Source organism: Meles meles, chromosome 2 (genome assembly GCF_922984935.1).
Source record: "Meles meles chromosome 2, mMelMel3.1 paternal haplotype, whole genome shotgun sequence".
Classification (NCBI taxonomy): domain Eukaryota; kingdom Metazoa; phylum Chordata; class Mammalia; order Carnivora; family Mustelidae; genus Meles; species Meles meles.
This window is the reverse complement of record NC_060067.1, coordinates 3,307,268-3,317,913: the sequence shown is the minus strand read 5'-3', so window position 1 is coordinate 3,317,913 and position 10,646 is coordinate 3,307,268. Positions and strand designations below refer to the sequence as shown.

At 38.1% G+C, this 10,646-nt stretch overlaps 1 pseudogene; it reads right to left on the bottom strand.

Annotated features, from left to right (window-relative positions):
* Positions 1-5,807: 5,807 nt before the first annotated feature.
* LOC123937820 lies at positions 5,808-5,904 on the bottom strand (annotated as a pseudogene).
* Between the last annotated feature and the right edge of the window lie 4,742 nt (positions 5,905-10,646).

Sequence of the window (10,646 nt, the reverse complement as noted above, 5' to 3'; positions counted from 1 at the left end):
ACACACATGAGTCAGATGTAGTCCCCAGAAGTGGGCTGGAAGCAGACAAGTGGTCTGACTGCAGACCCCACACACCAAAGAAAGCTTCTCAGGGGACAACAGAAGGAAAATGCCTGGCAGTGTGGTGCTACTACATCTCTTGCAAACACCTGGTCTGACCCAACTCAAGCCTAAGGAGTCCCCAGACTGGCCCACTAACACCACAGGAACCAATCACTGCCACAACAGGCAAAGAACCATTGTAGATGACTGGACTAAAAGAAAAAATGGCTCAGCCACAACAGTAGGGCACATGCAACACACATAGGAGACACTCCTGAAGTGCCAGTTTACAGTGAAGAGGGGATGCTACATATCAGGGCACTAAAGGACTCTTCTTCAAAGGGCCACTACGTTCTAGTGCAGGAGATATGGCTGTCTCTTCTAACACAAAGAAACAGACACAGAGAGTTAGACAAACTGAAGAGACAGAGGAAAGTGTACCAAGTGAAAGAACAAGATAAAGCCATAATAAGAGACCTAAGGAAAACAGATATAATTAATATCCCTGATAGAAAATTTAAAGTAATGATCAGAAAGATACTCTCTGGACATGAAAAAAAAAGTGGAGGAAATTAATGAGACCCTTAACAATGAGATATAAAAGAACGAATCGGAGATGAAGACAGAATGAATGAAATTAAAAGTACACTAGATAGTATAAATAGTAGGCTAGAAAAAAACAGAAGAATGAACCAGTCACCTAGAGAACAGAGTAATGGACAGTAATCAAGCTGAGCAAGTGAGAGAAAAAATATTATACAAAAAAATAGACTCAGGGATATCAGTGACACCATCAAGCATCATAACATTCACATTGTAAGAATCCCAGAAGGAGAAGGGAAAGAAAAGGGAGCAGAGAATTTATCTGAAGAAAAAATGCTGAAATTTTCCTGAATCTGGGGAAAGAAACAGAAATTCAGAAGCAGGAGATACAGAGATTTCCTAGGAAAATAAACCCAAGGAGGACCACACGAAATTAAACAGTAATTAAAATGGCAAAAAGTAACGATAAAGACAGAATTTTAAAAGCAACAAGAGAAAAGATAGCAGTTACATACAAGGGAAACCCCATAATGCTATCAGCTGATTTTTCAGCAGAACAGAGTGACATGTTATATTCAAAGTACTAAAAAGAAAAAATTCAGCCAAGAATACTCTATCCAGCAACACTATCATTCAGAATAGAAGGAGATATAAAGAGTTTCTCAGACACACTTGATCTTAGCCAAACGGCTGAGAAGCAATGGGAGAGTTTCTCAGACAAAAGTTAAATGAATTTATGACCACTAAATGAGCCCTACAAGAAATGTTAAGAGGGACTCTTTGAGTGGAAAGAACATAAATAAGAGTAAAGAAAGTAGGAAGCACAAAAGCAGTAAAAATAAGTATATCTGTAAAAATCAGTCAATGGAATCACAAAATAAAAGGATGTAAAGTATGACAACACTTACCTAAAATGTGGGGAGAAAACGAGTAAAGAATGGATTCAAATTTAAGAGACCATCAACTTAATATAGACTGCTATATGCAGAAGATGTTATATACAAACCTAATCATAACCACAAATCTAAAACCAGTAACAGATACGAAGAAAACAGAGAAAGGAATCCAAGTACATCATGAAAGAAAGACAACTAACAATAAGAGAAGAGAACAAAAAAAGAAGGGAATGGATAAAAACAATGAAAATTACCATAAAATGAATAACAAAATGCCAATAAATGCATATGTAGCAATAATTATTTTGAGTGGGGGCACCTGGGTGGCTCAATGGGTTAAAGCCTCTGCCTTCGGCTCAGGTCATGATCTCAGGGTCCTGTGATCGAGCCCCACGTCAGGCTCTCTGCTCCACAGGGAGCCTGCTTCCTCCTCTCTCTCTGCCTGCCTCTCTGCCTAGTTGTGATTTCTCTCTGTCAAATTAATAAAATATTTTAAAAAAATAATTATTTTGAGTGTAAACTGACTAAACACTCCAATCAAAAGACATAGCGTAACAGAATGGATGCCATAGATGTTTTTAAGTTATTTTATTTAGGTCTGGTGATGGATGAATAATGTTGAAGTTTATCTTAATTGGCTTAAGATGTTATAACAAAATATCATAGACTGGGTGGTTTCAACAACAGATACTTATTTCTCACAGTTCTGCAGCCTAGGAAGTCTAAAATAAAGTGCTGGCCAATTTGGTTCTGTTGAGATCCCTCTTCTGGCTTGTGGTGGCTGCCTTCTTGCTATGCCCTTATATGGTGGGGAGAGAGTGACCTCTGGTCTCTTTTCCTTCTGTTAATGAGGATATTAATCCAATCATGAGGACCTTCCCTTCATGACCTCCAGAGAATCTAATTACCTCCCAATGGCCCCACCTTCCAGTGCCGTCACATCAAGGGTTAGGACTTCAATATATGAACTTAGGGGGACATCAACATTCAGTCCAAAGCAAGACATTAGGTGTTCTAGAGGTATTAGGTGTTTGAATAAAATGACCTCAGAAAAGGGGGAAGTATTTGCAAACATTCTAGTTTTAACACCAAAATACTCCCTACAGCATTTCTTTAATTATTCCATGAGTCAAATCAGGATGCCCAAAATTGTACTACCACTGGAGAATAAAAAGTAAGGAAATGCAGTACCTCTTGGTCTAGTCTTCTTTAAAATTAAGTTGAAAATATTATGCAGACACTGAAAGGAATGAGGAAGTTTACTGACCTGAAATGACTGGATTTATTAAACTTAAAAAAACAAAAGGCAAAAGAGTTTTTCAAAGTAAATTATATTTTGTATAAGTGATAGTGAAATATAAATATAGATTTGTAAAAAGAAACTTAGGAAGGATAAATCAATGTTATAAAAATGGTTAATTAAATGGGAAAAAGTATAGCATAAAGAAGGCAGTTAACTTGGGAGTTCTCTAAATATGTCTTTTTATGTAATTCTCACCTTGGGAACATTTGTAATTTTCATACTCCAAAAATAAATTACTTTGAAATGGAAAAATATATCTAGGGGCGCCTGGGTGGCTCAGTCATTAAGTGTCTGTCTTCCACTCAGGTCATGATCTCAGGGTCCTGGGATCAAGCCCCACACTGGGCTTCCTGCTCAGTGGGGAGCCTGCCTCTCCCTCTCCCATTCCCCCTGCTTGTGTTCCCTTTCTTGCTGTGTCTCTTTCTGTCAAATAAATAAATAAAATCTTTTAAAAAAAGAGAGAAATAAATCTAATCTTAAAACACTGAATCAAACTGAAATGAATGAGCCAATTATATATCAAGTTGGCAAGATAAACACACAAAGAAAATACTTACTGTAGTTGACTTTTATACCCAGTATTTTTACTGTAAATCCTTGATGCAATATATTAAAAACTGAGCTTCAAAAAAGTCTTACATTTCATTCATTAATCTAATCATTAGAAATATTATTGATACCATTAATTTTAGCATGTGTGTGTGTTAGGATAAAGAAAAAAAAACTGTATAGGACCCAATTTATGAAATTCCACATATAACTGTTAAAAAAAACTGTTAAAAATAACTGTTAAAAATAAGATAAGTAACATGATTATATTTTTCTTCCATTCATTTTTTAAATTTTTAATTTATTTATTTTATTTTTTTACATTCATTTTTTTAAATGAAACTATATAATTTGGCTTAAAGATTTAAATTCAGCTTTAATGTGAAAACATTTAGGGTTCTACCATTGTGGACTCTTTGGCACCTGCCTGCTTGCTAAGGAGAGAGTCCCAGCTGCGCCTGCCAAGCCTCCTATCTAAATACTGCCTGGTTGTTGTGGACTCCTGAATGAGGGTTTGGGCTTCATCATGTCTGCCATGGCTGGGGCTGCGTCAGCTCCAATGCACAGTGACTGACCAGACCCAGAGATGGTCTAGCTCCTCTGCTGTGTACGCAGATGATATGTGGCCTACTAGAGTGTGGAATTCAGTGTCCTTAGGCTTCCTGAGTAATTCCAGGCAACACATGTGAAAGTGTAGGACCAATAACAACTCTTGAGACAAATTTGACCAGTGTGCCAGGAGTCAGGAAGGAACCTGAAAGTAAATTCTTCTCACTTCCTTTTCCCCCACTGAGGACTATTCTAAGGCTAGTGGTTTCTGAAAGCCTGATTGGAAGGTTTCTTACACGACTAGGCCTCTTCTTCTGCCTCAATTCCCTTTAACCTCACTCCACATGTCCCGTGTTTGGGTTTGCATCTTCCAGTAAATAAACCCTTAATAGGTAATCTGCCTCCAGTTTCGTTTTGTAGACAATCGGGGCTAAGAAAGCAATTTCATTAATATGTTAGCACACACACGAAAAAATTATTGTAAGAAGGGGAAAAGAGAGAGAGGTACAAAAATAAAGAAGTAAACAAACGTCATGTAATTCAATTTGAATTGGAAATGTCTGCATGAATTAACAAAAATAACAGCTACCACCAGCTCATTTCCTGGTTTTGACCACTGAAAAGCAGTAATAATAGCAATGAACATATCTATTATCTGGATTATGATCTGTATTTATTTATTTCCATAGAAGTATCAGAAGAATGGCTGTGTCTAAGTCTAAGCCAAGTTATATAAGATGAACCTAAAATCTGGGGGAGGCCAAAATGCAAGCTATCAAAGAAAATGAATTACCTTAAAAGACCACGGTAGCCAAAAGGAAGAGGATCTCAACAATCAAAGATTGTTTAAAAATTTAAGCATCACAAAGAATACTGAATACAATTTATTAGGAAAAAATTTGTTATGTAGAAGTCCATAAGTTCATAATGTAAAAGAGAGAACCAACAAAACTCAATTCATTAACTACCTTATTCAAAAGCAAAAAACTAAAAATAAAAATTTGACCCACTTTTCCTTCATGAAATGAAATCGAGGCTAACTAAATAGTGCTGGTTAATAATGGAAATTCTTTGAGAAGAATTCTTACTGGTAGATGTTCATGGAATAGTAGAATTAGAAAATAATGATTTTGTAACCTTTATTAAATAATCAATATTTATTTTGAATCTTAACAGGAAGTGAATTTTTACTCACTTCTCTGAGAAAAGACCTTTCTATAATAATGAAAAAAATGTATAAATAGATTAAAAGAATATTGATTTATAATCTGGAGATTAGAAATTCTTTTTATGCCAAACTATATTTGTGAGAATATTTATTATATAAAGTATTGTTCACTTAAATTTTAAAAGATTTTATTTATTTATTTGAGAAAGGAGGTGGCACAGAGGGAGAGGAACAAGCAGAATCCTCCCCGAGGGGCCCCTGGGTGGCTCAGTGGGTTGAGGCTCTGCCTTCAGTTCGGGTCATGGTCTCAGGGTCCTGGGACCGAGCCCCGAATCAGGCTCTCTGCTCAGCGGGGAGCCTGCTTCCTCCTCTCTCTCTCTGCCTCCCTTGCTGCCTACTTGGGATCTCTGTCTGTCAAATAAATAAATAAAATCTTAAAAAAAAGAAAAAAGAATCCTCCCTAAGTACAGAATCTAATGCAGGGCTGGATCTCAAGACCCTGAGTTCATGACCTGAACCAAAATCAAGAGCTGAGTGCTCAACTGACTGAACCACACAGGTTTTAAAGTGTTTTTCCTAGCAGTTTGACTTTATTCACCAGATTCGTGATAATTTAGCTGCTGATTATGACCTCACTGATCAAGCTCTCAACAGAGTAGTATAAAAGAGAAATGTAGAATCTTTTACCATGTAGAACATTGCTACAATATTTTATCCTTACAAAATATTATTATTATTATTATTATTATTATTATTATTATTATTTTAATGCATCATGAATTTGCATGTTATTTTTGTGCAGGGGCTAATATTCTCTGTATTGTTTCAACTTTATGTACTGCCAAAGTGAGCACAGAAGACATTATTTTAAAAATAAATAGTGGTTCTGGTAGATTAAAATTTAGAGTAGAAAGTTAATGGATCAGATCAGTGTTTAATGTTTCAGAAGTAACTGGAAGTGATCTGAACGATCTATTCCAAATAAGAGATCAGGTAGGTAATATTTTAATGACTTGAACTCAGCAGTAAAGAGTGGGCATAATTATCTAATTTTGAGAGGTATGGAAAGGAGGAAATATTAAACAGAAAGTCAAAATATAATCCCAAGTGAATAGCTGTGGTGAATGCTTACCTAGCTTTTTCATAAAAGTCGAGATACAGATTACATGGTGTTGAGCGGTGACAAAGAGATGAGGAAAAGTGTTTCAAAAGCTCCCACTTTTGCATCAGCATGGATGGGACTGGAGGAGATTATGCTGAGTGAAATAAGTCAAGCAGAGAGAGTCAACTACCATATAGTTTCACTTATTTGTGAAACATAAGAAAGAGCAGGGAGCACATTAGGAGAAGGAAGGGAAAAATGAAAGGGGAAAATCAGAGAGGGAGACAAACCATGAGAGACTATGGACTCCAGGAAACAAACTGAAGGTTTTAGAAGACAGGGGAATGGGGGGTGGGGGATGGGTGAGCCTGGTGATGGGTATTAAGGAGGGCATGTATTGCATGAGCATTGGGTGTTGTACACAAACAATGAATCCTGGAACACTGCATCAAAAACTTATGATGTATTGTATGGTGACTAACGTAACATAATAAAAAAAAAAGAAAGAAAGAACGCTCCACATCATGATATAATAGCGTGACATTTAAGACATTTAAAAGTCTAAACTATCTTCCCATTGTCCTCTCCCTTTACTCTCCAATAAACGTCTCTCGGACCCCCAGTGCTCTCTTCCAAGGTCTAGCAAGTAGAAACACATTTTGAAGTTTCCCACCTTGTGTTTTTATTTATACCGTTTCCCCCTGTGTGACATAACCCTTCTCTCACACCTCTACTGCTTGGTGAAACCACTCCGGTTCTACGAGGCTCAACACAAATGTTGTATACTTCACGTCCCAGGAAAGATCATTTACTTTTTTGTGTGTGTCTCCAAAAAATTTAGTTCATAACTTAATGATAACCCTCATAACATAATTATTTTCCACTACAGGTTTCAGTCTATTCCACTAGAATATAAGCATTTACAGGCTTAACTGTCTTTGTTGCGTAAGTGAAAGTATCCTTATATAAACTGCTATGTGCTATTTAACATTAATTAAGACATATTTACCTTCTCCTCCATTCAGTGTGCTAAGCTGCTGGTGATGCGACAGTAAGTCAGAGCGTTACGGTCCCTGCTAAATGTAACACCTACTAAGGGATGCAGAGATTCAGAGAGACGAATAAAACGTAGTGTCATAAGCTTGATGAGCATAAGGATGATGGTGATGATTATGTTAGCTAATAGTTACTGAGTACTCTTATGAGCTGAGTGTGATACAAGCACTCTACGTGTGTTATCAAGTCCAACCCTCACAACGTCTCAGTGGCGGAGGAAGCACAGGGCTCTTTTACAGAGTCAGGAGAACACTTAAGTAAGACTTTGAGAGTCAGTGAAGCTTCCCCAACAGAGGGATTTCTCTGTTGAGACCTGAAAGAATGATTGGCGATTAGGCAGGTAAGAGAAAGAGTGAGGGGCGCCTGGGCGGCTCAGTAGGTTAAGCCTCTACCTTCAGCTCAGGTCATGATCCCAGGTCCTGAGATTGAGTCCCGCATCGGGCTCTCTGCTCAGCAGGGAGCCTGCTTCCCGCCCCCCCCCCCCCACTGCCTCTCTGCCTACTTGTGATCTCTCTCTCTCTGTCAAATAAATAAAATCTTTTAAAAGAGAGAGAGAGAGAAGGTGTGTGTGTGTGTATGTGTGTGTGTGTGTTCCAGTGAGGGTTGCAGATAGGAAAATTGTTTCTAACAGAAAGCAAAAACCAAAGTCTAATCAATATATATATCTAGTAGATATTGGGCCTTCTACCTCCAAAGTCAGACTATATCACAGAGCTTAATTCCTTTGGAAACAGTCGCAAAAAGCTAAAAACTGGACCAGAGCCATTGTCCTCATTTTTCAGATAGAAGCCCTGAATACTGGTTCAAGGAAATGAGTTCCCAGTTCCATACAGAGTCATTGGCAGGAGTCAGGCTCCCAGGCCAGTCTATTTCCAGGACACCCTGCTGGGGCCTCTATGGACTGTCACATGGTTTCCATTTCAGCCAACCAGCAATAAATGTATGCAGACAAAAACATGTTTTATGATTCCCAACCACCACACTCCAGCTCACGTTCTTCTCTTGATTATTATTTCATAAGAAAACTATAAATTATGGAATATAATAGTACATATCTGTACTTAATCTCTAAACAGATGTGGTCTAGAAATGATTCCTCTCTATCTTCCCTTCAACACATCAGGTCCATCCTGAAAATGCATCATGACTTTTTATCTCGTAGGCTATATTTCCATCTTAATCATGTCTCTGATGGACGGTCTTGGTTTACTCCTATTTTGAAGTGGCTTACGTCAGTTGTAAGAGCATGGCCTTTGCAGGCTGACAGACTGGCATCCCGATTCTGGGTCCACTTACCAGCTATGGGACCTCGGGCCAGGCATATAACATGTCTGTATTAGTACCTTGCCTCATGGTGTCCTTGTGGGCACCGAGAGACAGAATGCATGTAAAGTACAGTCATAGTGCCTGATACATGGTTCATAGTGAGACTGTTCGACTTGTGAGATATATTTTTACATCAAATCATAAAATCACATCTAAAATAATAGCTGCTTTAACTATTCTGCTTTACCGAGAGGACCTACAGACTGATAATGTTCTTACCTGCCAAAATGAAATACTCCTTTAGCTTCTGCCACTGCACTGCAGAGTTTGGAAGAGGAAGAACCAGGAATTTCCTCTAGACTCTGGCATCTACTAATATGATCATCACACAGTGAGTACTCACACGTATTGGTTGAATTACTTAATTATTTGGTGTCTGAGCCAAACTAAAACTCAGGCTTCCTAACATCTAACTACATATATAGATATATATTTCTTTTACTACACCAAAAATTAAGAAAAAATAAAAATTTCTGATTCTTCATTTTGTAGCACATATACTGGGAGAGATTTGGTCTTAGAAATTTCAAGTTATTCTGTGATGTTCCAATATGATGCTTTTTACTCGGCTTGACCCCACCGGTACAAATTCGCATGAATATTAATCGTTGGGAAGGGACAAAGGACTTCGGCTGAGCAGTTAGGAAGTGAGGCAATGCTTAGTGTGAGTGCCCTGCTGGGTAGTGGATATAAGGCATGGCTCAGGCACTGTGTTTATGCATTTTAAATTGCTTTCTTTACAACTCCAGTCCAGAGGAAATATTATCTCTGAGCCAAACTGGATCAGGGCATTCCAACGCACTGAAGTAGAATTGAGAAATCTCAAAAAGGCATCATACCCCTTGAACTTGGCTGCAGCTACTTTTGTAGAAATAAATCCCACAAACGAGCTCCTTCAACATACCATCCTTACCCAAACCATAACCTTATAAAGAGAGTATGAACAAATGCCATTTCCATACCCACTTAAGTCACTTCAACTGTGGAGTTCCTGGCCCTAATTTTAGTAGCAGCATTAACAGCTGATGGAAATAATGCTGTGGCTTGCAGATGTAAAATACCGTAGAAACCTGAACAGTTTCTCTTAATGGGATGACATCAGATTCTCCTAATAACTGAGTGCACGCTTTCTGGATTCATCTACTTTTTTACAAAACAGTCGTTCGGGCATGCCAAAAAAAAGCGAACAGTGGTTTCCCTTCCTCCTTTTGCTCTTTTCTCTTGGGTCAGTGACAAAATAAACATGAAACACATTATCCCTGTCTGCCAATTATGGTTAGACGTACAAAATCATCCTTTACCTTAACATTCATGAAGCAATTGGCTCTAAGAACAGTGGTGACATGGGGCGCCTTGTGGCTCAGTTGGTTGAGCAGCTGACTCTTGATTTCAGCTCAGGTCTTGATCTCATCTGTCTCCACGCTCAGCGGAGAATCTGCTTGAGGCTTCTCACTCTCCTGCCGTCCTTGCCCCTGCTCAGTCTCTCTCTCTATCCTTAAAACAAACAAATCTTAAAGAAAAAAGAAAAAGAAAAGAAAAGAGTAGCAGTGATGTGATGGTTTTCAGACAGTAAATTGTGCTAACTGCTTGAGAATACCCAAAATTTAGGAGCCGACAGATTCCATTCTTAAGTAGAAGAGGTGCATTGTGATGTTTGGGTACTGGTTAAACACTCAGTCATCCTCTGCCCTGTCTGTGGGAAATATGCTATGTAGCTTATTGTTACTGCTTGTGAACTTCCTGGGCAATTGAAACCCAGAATTTCATCACCCTGATGCCAGTGGGTCTCACTGCATTTGATGGATGCAAATAACCTTGACCTTAATATTTTGATTGATCTGGTGGGAATTAACAAGGGATTTTTGTCAAAAGAGAATCATAGAGAAGCAAATCTTACTTCAAGAGTTCGTTCAGTTTTACTCTTACTAATGCCTGATGTCTTTGATCTAGAAAAGTCTACTGAGTTTTCATATTCCGTATTAACAATACGTATTTTAGGTTGGTCATCCTCCAACAAATTAAAGTGAGCCTTTAAAAATAGTGTGTCTCCATATATCTAATTTTTCAGCAAACAAAACCAAAAACTACATAAAAATAACAGACCTCTTCTGG